This window comes from Triturus cristatus, chromosome 10, assembly GCF_964204655.1.
Source record: "Triturus cristatus chromosome 10, aTriCri1.1, whole genome shotgun sequence".
Taxonomy (NCBI): domain Eukaryota; kingdom Metazoa; phylum Chordata; class Amphibia; order Caudata; family Salamandridae; genus Triturus; species Triturus cristatus.
In genome coordinates this window covers 919,754,666-919,763,404 of record NC_140593.1, presented here as the reverse complement: position 1 = coordinate 919,763,404, position 8,739 = coordinate 919,754,666, and positions in this window count along the sequence as shown.

Genomic DNA, 8,739 nt, shown 5'->3' with positions numbered 1-8,739 from the left:
GCTACGGCCGAACCCGATTCGGTGCCCTTCTGTCCGAGATCGGTATCGGCCCCTTTATGAGGAAAGTCTTTATTAAGATTATTGTTTACTCTTCCTGTGACACAAACCCTTAACAATAGTTACATCCATTTCTTTCTCAATGGAAGTACAAAACTTGCAATGAAAGTCTGTTTGTATATCATTGAATTAATGTCGAAGGAGGAGAAGAGATGTTTATGATCAACCAAGCCATTACAGACACCATCATCAGCTTTGTTAAATTACAGGAGGTCAGCTTTTCTAGTTAAAGGCTAGCGGAAGTACGTGATTTCTAATTTGGAAGTCGTCTCTCTGATCATAGTGGTGTTCATCACCAGAATATGAGGTGCAGAGGTCTAAACCTATAATGTCAGTAGGATACAGACACAGGGGATTTCTCCATGGTGGGGCCTGTTCTTGGTTTCCATTTCAGATCCAGTGCAATATCAATTAACACATTTTATGGTACAGCATTAATGTAAACTCTAACTGCTGATGATGCAGCCTTTCTCAAGATTGATGTGTAACTGTCCACGAAAGAAAGATTTGCCTTAAGCATACTATTATATACTTATAGATGTCAAGGAGTTAATAAGTGATTAACGGAACACAGTGAATCCAGTAACTGCCTAGGCCCTGTGTTTGTCAATGGAAAAGAAGGGAGCGTGTATTGTGATGGTCCTCTCCAACACTCCCCTGATGGGCAAGGGTGCATTGGCCATTCAGCTTGTACTGTGGTCTACGTCTGTAGAGTTCAGAGCTGGAACTCTGATGTCGGAGTGGGAGGCTGGCTAAGCTTCCCTTTTCCAACCAATATCTCCTCTGGCCTGCTTCCCCTCACCCTGTTAGTGTTTGGCACATTTACAACAGGCATATCACAACACATTTGCACTGTAAAATGAGATGGTTAATAACTGTGTGCAGTATGATAACTATATAAATTATACCCAAGAATCTATCAAAATACAAGAAAGTGCAGCTGTAAGAGGTTTGTTGGTGAGAAACGATAGACCCCATTAATGCCCACACCAGATGGAGCTGATAGGTTTCAAATATATCGTCTCTTGTATCAAAGGGTGGTACCTAGTCTTTGTCTATAGAGAAATTTGTTGATACGTAAGGGCAATATTTTCCAACAAACTGTGACAGTACCTTCTATTTAGTTTTTCTAGTCCTATTTTCCATTTGTTACTGCACTTGAGTGGAATCACTGATAGAATATCGACAACCACAATATCGAGGTCCCAAAATAGCGGGACCTAAATTTCGATGTCAAGAATATCAACATTAAGGTGCCGATCACGATCCTGTAAAAACCGGGTACGAACCGTCGGACGGAGCATATTCTCCGTCCGACGCGTACCCGGTCTTAAAAATATACAAACATGGAATTACGATTCGCACGGAAATACCATTTCCGTACGAATCGTACAAAACCCCGACCGACGAAAATAAACATACAAATGTGATCCGGGAAAGCGCCGACGTGACGTCGGGACGCACGCAGCCTGCCATTCACGAACCAGGAATTACGATTCGCACTGACGTCATCCCGCAAGGTGAATATTTTCTGGCAGCCAAAAACTGCCGGGAAATCAGGACGATGCGAACAAGGAGTACCTGCACGTGACGGACAGACATGGACCCGAACCTACGTGTCATCCCGGCTCTCATAGCAGTCGACCTCCTCTACAGGTTACGACGCAGACGCCGCAGAAGGTCAGAACAACAAAGGGAGGGGGGAAAGGGGGGGGCAGGAGCAGGGGCAGGCCACAAAACCCCCACCAAAGTCACACAGCACACATACCCTGGACATACCTGATCCCCAGGCCCTGGTCACTACGAGGGGGTGGGGGCGTGTCCAGCAAAGCCAGCGTCCGCCACAACGGAAGTGCTTGACGACGCGAACCGGCAACACAACAATACAGGTACGTCCCGTACCCACGCCTTAAGAGCGTGGGTACGAGTCGTACCACGCCCACACCTACGTCATCCCAACAATGGCGGGACGGCTGTACCCACGTGGCAAAGGCCTGGGTACGGCCCGCACAAGCATCACATAGCGTGGGGACGGATATGTACGGACCGTACCCCCAACCCCGTATGCATGGAGCGTACCCCCAACCCCAACAGTGTAAGTACGACCCGTACCCTCACCCGCGGACGTATGGAGCGTACCCCCAACCCCAACAGTGTAAGTATGACCCGTACCCTCACCCGCGGACGTATGGAGCGTACCCCCACCCCAACAGTGTAAGTACGACCCGTACCCACACGCGCGGACGTATGGAGCATACCCCCAACCCCAACAGTGTAAGTACGACCTGTACCCTCACCCGCGGACGTATGGAGCGTACCCCCACCCCAACAGTGTAAGTACGACCCGTACCCTCACCCGCGTACGTATGGAGCGTACCCCCACCCCAACAGTGTAAGTACGACCCGTACCCTCACCCGCGTACGTATGGAGCGTACCCCCACCCCAACAGTGTAAGTACGACCCGTACCCTCACCCGCGTACGTATGGAGCGTACCCCCACCCCAACAGTGTAAGTACGACCCGTACCCTCACCCGCGTACGTATGGAGCGTACCCCCACCCCAACAGTGTAAGTACGACCCGTACCCTCACCCGCGTACGTATGGAGCGTACCCCCCACCCCAACAGTGTAAGTACGACCCGTACCCTCACCCGCGTACGTATGGAGCGTACCCCCACCCCAAGAGTGTAAGTACGACCCGTACCCTCACCCACGTACGTATGGAGCGTACCCCCCACCCCAACAGTGTAAGTACGACCCGTACCCTCACCCACGTACATATGGAGCGTACCCCCACCCCAACAGTGTAAGTACGACCCGTACCCTCACCCGCGTACGTATGGAGCGTACCCCCACCCCAACCTTGTATGTACGGACCCTACCCCCACCTCGTATGCATGGAGCGAACCCACACCCGTGTATGTTCTAAGCGTACATATCCTGAAATAGGAGGGGTGGGTGCAGAGTCCTCCCAGCCGTGCCCAGACACAGGAGGGGTGGATGCCTATCACTTCCAGCAGTGCCCAGACAGAGGAGGGGTGGGTGCAGAGTCCTCCCAGCAGTGCCCCGACACAGGAGGGGTGGGTGCAGAGTCCTCCCAGCAGTGCCCAGACGCAGGAGGGGTGGGTGCAGAGTCCTCCCAGCAGTGCCCAGATACAGGAGGGGTGGGTGCAGAGTCCTCCCAGCAGTGCCCAGACACAGGAGGGGTGGGTGCCTATCACTTCCAGTAGTGCCCAGACACAGGAGGGGTGGGTGCAGAGTCCTCCCAGCAGTGCCCAGAGACAGGAGGGGTGTGTGCAGAGTCCTCCCAGCAGTGCCCAGACGCAGGAGGGGTGGGTGCAGAGTCCTCCCAGCAGTGCCCAGACACAGGAGGGGTGGGTGCAGAGTCCTCCCAGCAGTGCCCAGACACAGGAGGGGTGGGTGCCTATCACTTCCAGCAGTGCCCAGACACAGGAGAGGTGGGTGCAGAGTCCTCGCAGCAGTACCCAGAGACAGGAGGGGTGTGTGCAGAGTCCTCCCAGCAGTGCCCAGACGCAGGAGGGGTGGGTGCAGAGTCCTTCCAGCAGTGCCCAGACACAGGAGGGGTGGGTGCAGAGTCCTCCCAGCAGTGCCCAGAGACAAGAGGGGTGTGTGCAGAGTCCTCCCAGCAGTGCCCAGACGCAGGAGGGGTGGGTGCAGAGTCTTCCCAGCAGTGCCCAGACACAGGAGGGGTAGGTGCAGAGTACTCCCAGCAGTGCCCAGACACAGGAGGGGTGGGTGCCTATCACTTTCAGCAGTGCCCAGACACAGGAGGGGTGGGTGCAGGGTCCTCCCAGCAGTGCCCAGAGACAGGAGGGGTGTGTGCAGAGTCCTCCCAGCAGTGCCCAGACGCAGGAGGGGTGGGTGCAGATTCCTCCCAGCAGTGCCCAGACACAGGAGGGGTGGGTGCAGAGTCCTCCCAGCAGTGCCCAGAGACAGGAGGGGTGTGTGCAGAGTCCTCCCAGCAGTGCCCAGAGACAGGAGGGGTGGGTGCCTATCACTTCCAGCAGTGCCCAGACGCAGGAGGGGTGGGTGCAGAGGCCCCCAGCAGTGCCCATGGAAAAAAAAAGGGTGGAGTACCCACAGATCCAATTGCCACAATTGTTAGTCAGGTGCACAAAGACCCTGCAGTACATGTAACACATGTGTGCGAGGCTGGGAGTAGACACATGCATACAGCCTAAAAGGGAACATGTCCACATGAAGTCATGACTACATACACAAGTACAGTCATCACCAAGGATGCCACGAATGATGCAGGTGGAGACATCGCTCTGCATGCATGGCCAAAGTTGAAGGGGTCCGTCACACACCCAGCTAATGTAGACACAGCTCAGCGCAACATATTGGGAACACCCTGCAGGGAAGATGTCAGGGTACACAGAGGAAGGAACACACCTTGGGACAATTTCACCATGCAGTGACTGCTTACATGAACAGAGAAACTTAGCTAACACCTTGTGATGGCACACAGATACCAGGGTACCCCCTAGGACCAGCACACTACTATATTTCCCACACACCCAACACATGATCACCACCCAAAATCATGTAGCAGCCCCACCAACAGCAATACCACAAAAGCAGTAGTGTTCTAAGGGAAAAAAAGGCTTTATTCAGCATTTTCAAATAAAGTGTGTGTGGATAAAGTTCAATATTTACAAAGCCCATAGGACAGTCCATGAGTCACAGCTGGATGGGGGACACAGTGGGACGCGTGTCCCCTAGCTTGCCTGCACAGTCAGACTCCTTCGTCTTCCAGAGCGGGGAGGGCATCATGTGGGGGGGAAGGACCAGGCACCGCAGGGACATGAGGGCAAAGGTTAGGCGTTGTGGGTGCAGGGATGGAGGACTCCACCACAGGGGGTGGGGCAGGGCCAAAGGCGGAGGACAGGATGGCGCTGCACACCTTAGCAAGGTCCTCCAGCGACTCCCCTGCACCTGAAGGAACCACAGGCCCCAAGGAGGGGGGGGGCGGAGGGATGGGTCGCAGCACCACTGGGGGAGGGTGTGGACAGGGGGGGGACTCAACCACCCTGACCGGGGACTCCCTTGACCGCTTGCGGGGTGGTGTCACAGTGGGGCTCAGGGACAGAGTGGCCATGAAGGAGTCTTTGCCGGATATGTGGCCAGGAGAGCTGAGGGGAGGGGATTTGGACGGAGTGGATTTGGTGGAATGCGGACTCCCACTCTGGCTGCGTGACTTACGTTTGCCCCCCGACCCAGCGGGTGTGCCTACTTCATCCTGTGTGTGCGTGCCAGGAGGTGTGCGTATGACCATCCCTGCTGGTGTGGTGCCTGTGTCTGTTGTGGTGGGTGCATGCTGACGTCTGGGTGTACGTGGGACAGGCATGGGAGTGGGAAGTGTGGATGCGTCAGGCGTAGGGGGCTGGACGTAGCGCTGCAGGAGACCCACTGCTGCAGTCAGTGTCGAGTCAATGGACCTCAGCAAGTTGGGTTGGTCAGCCTGCGATGAAAAAATGCCCTCCAAGTATGCCTCCATGTTGTTCAGCACTTGGCTGTGGCCATGGAGGACATTAAGCATCGCAGCCTGACCAACCTGCAACTGCCGCTGGATATCCACAGACTCGGCATTGGCTGCAGCAGTGGAGACAGGGGCAGGGGGTGCGGTGCCTGGCAGGAAGGAGACATGTGGTGACCGGGCACGCTGGGAAGGGACACGAGCAAGTGGGAGGCGGCTGATGGCAATGGAGGGGGTGGGGTGAGATGTTGTGCCGCTGTCAGCTGCTGGTGCAGCCTCCGCCCACTCGGAGAGATCATCCTCGGACCCGTCAGCTTCATATTCTGTCGTGCCAGTGGACAGGTCCTCGGCCTCGCTCTCCTCCGCCTCAGTTCCACTCAATGTGCCAGCCACGATGTCAACGCTGGCACTGGTGCTCGGTCCCTCCGCTCCGTCTGTGCTCATGTCTCCCTCCGTGTCCCCCGACGATGCTGTGGGCAAGGTGAAGAGACAGCAATTAATCACACACCTGTATACATATGTCACATGAGTCCAATCTACATAGGTTACAGTGCATAGCCTGAAAAGAAAGATCAGTAACATCTACAAAACAAGGTACAGATGTAGGGCATGCAACACACAGTTGGTTGACCCACCATGCCACTGAAAATCCATGGAGAGCATGACACAATAGCAAATGACATGAAATGGAGTTTGACATAGGAGCCAGGCCCTGGGGAAAATCCAGCACTGCATCTGCACCACACAGCGTTGCCGAAAATAGGGATGAGCAGGGACCATATCCATGAACTTGAGGCACATGCTGCATAGGTAATACTGAAAACATGCCCAACATGACTGGCTCACTGCACCTTGAGTGTATGTCCAGACAAACATCACACACTGGCCAGACCTAGCAAGGAGATTTCAGGTTTGGACATGTAGGCTTTGCCCGCACCAACCACCCCCTACATGAGACAATTTGTTGAGACACAGGTGGCACTTACATCTCTTAGTCTGGGTGAAATACACAGGGGCTGCAGAAATGCAAGATTGGACGGCAAATACCCAAGGTGCGCCTGTCCAAATAATCATGTACAAATGTTCATCATCAGATGATTGTAACAAGACACACAGGCACTGGCCATCGTGAGTATGAAGAAGGAAAATCAGGTCAGGCTGTACAGTGGACACTTGTACTACATTTTACGTCAATATACATGGTGCCAGGGGACAATGGCACAGAGCACAACCTATGCTGTAGACACTGAGAGTGTCCACGTTTTGTGATGACACACATGACACCTAGGAAAATATGCCCCAGGGGACAGTAGTGGCCACACAACTCCATGGTCCTGAATGGGAATGACTGCAACACACGCCACCATCCCTGCACTATGCGTATCGCACACTCATGCACATCATGTCACAGGCCACAACATAGGACATGCGTGCTGTAAGGCATGACACTTGAGAGACTAACTCCCATGTCTGGACTCAGCATCAGTGCCAACTGACATGGAACCCACATGTACTGAACTGGACAGGGCACAGGCAAGGTCCCAAATCCTGTTACACACCACCCCCACACATGATGCTACAGGCATAGTTCACGTGGAGAAAGCACCAGCCTACATTACCTTGTGAAGGAGTGACTACACACAGACCAGTGAACACATTGCAAGGAGGGGAAGGGAGGCAGGAGAGCACCGCTATACTGTGGGTAACTGGATCTGCACAGCACCTTTAAACCCTGGCAGTGTATCCATGCAACTGTGCACTTACAAATGCTGGTAACACACAACAAACACACATGTACCTACCCCCTTCCTGCTGCTGCTTCTCCTGTAAGCGCCTGTCCAAGTCTGGAAATACCACCGCCAGCACACGCTTGTGGATGTGGGTCAGACGGCGGCGCCCGCGGTTCTTATGGGTCTCAGGTGAGTCCCCCAGCAGGACCCGTGCGATCCTCCGCGTCCAGCACCGGATATCCTGCCAGCGTTTCCTCACCTGGGCCAGGCGCCGCTTGCGACCGTCCGTCCTCCTCACGGCACTGACGGCGTTCATCCATATCTGCTTCTTGGCAGAGGCGCCTACCTGTGAGGAAGAACAAGTGACACTACATCAATACACCAGGCACATGTCACAGAGAGACATAGTAGAACAAATATGCTGTATACAACAAGGCATAGTATGCATCCAACGCATTGCACCTTTGTCATAGGGACATGATCCTCTGGGGAAGGGCAAAAGCAGTGCGTGCCATTGAAAGTAAGCAGGTGGAATGAGGGCAACGACACAATCAATGATCCAGGCTCACACTGTGCATCACAAGCTACACCAGGATAATGTGCAGCACCTCTAAGCAGTCACTTGCCACAGGCCACTGACGCTACCGCAGCAGAGTACACAGACACACACAGGCACAGGACATTCACCTGCCATTGCCAAATGCAGCGACAAACCTCACTCTGCACATGTGCCACTAGACGGGGGGGCTCACAGGTGTGGGGCTGGCTCTGCACATCAGACACACAGCACTGCTCCCTGCTCACATCACATGGGCAGGGTATATCCATCCCTCATGCAGCCCGGGTGCCACACTCCACATATGCACCCACCCACATGACAGGGGACTTACACACACACCGATGTCCAGGGTACGAACACATCATGTGGACACTCTCAGCACAGGTACACAGAACTAACACACATCTGTGGGTACAGTCACCTGTCACACTGGGCTGACCACATAATCACATGAGGACTGTAGAGGCTACATTCCCAGGAGGACACGACAGGCAGAATGTGGCATGCACCATGCAGTGATTGTCACAGTAAACACAATGCAAGTGAGGACGGCAGACATGCACCACAGCATGCACTGGCTGGGAGACATCAGGCATTCCTCCCCCTGGTACACCCCCTACAGTACATAGCATGTGTGCCACACCTGGACACAATGCCAGAAGTCACAGTCGCAAACAAGGGACACAGTCTGTGCTAGTAGACTCTGCACTCACCTGATACCCTGGTCGCCCATACAGCAGGGGGTACTGTGGGAGGATCACATCCAGCAAAGCCAGTTTATCCTCCAGGGTGAAAGGCTGTGACCTCTCCACAGACCTTGACATGGTTCCAGGGAATCAGTAGCAGCAGCTGGGTCGTCGAATCCAAAGATGTGCAGGCAAGTGCTCCCTCA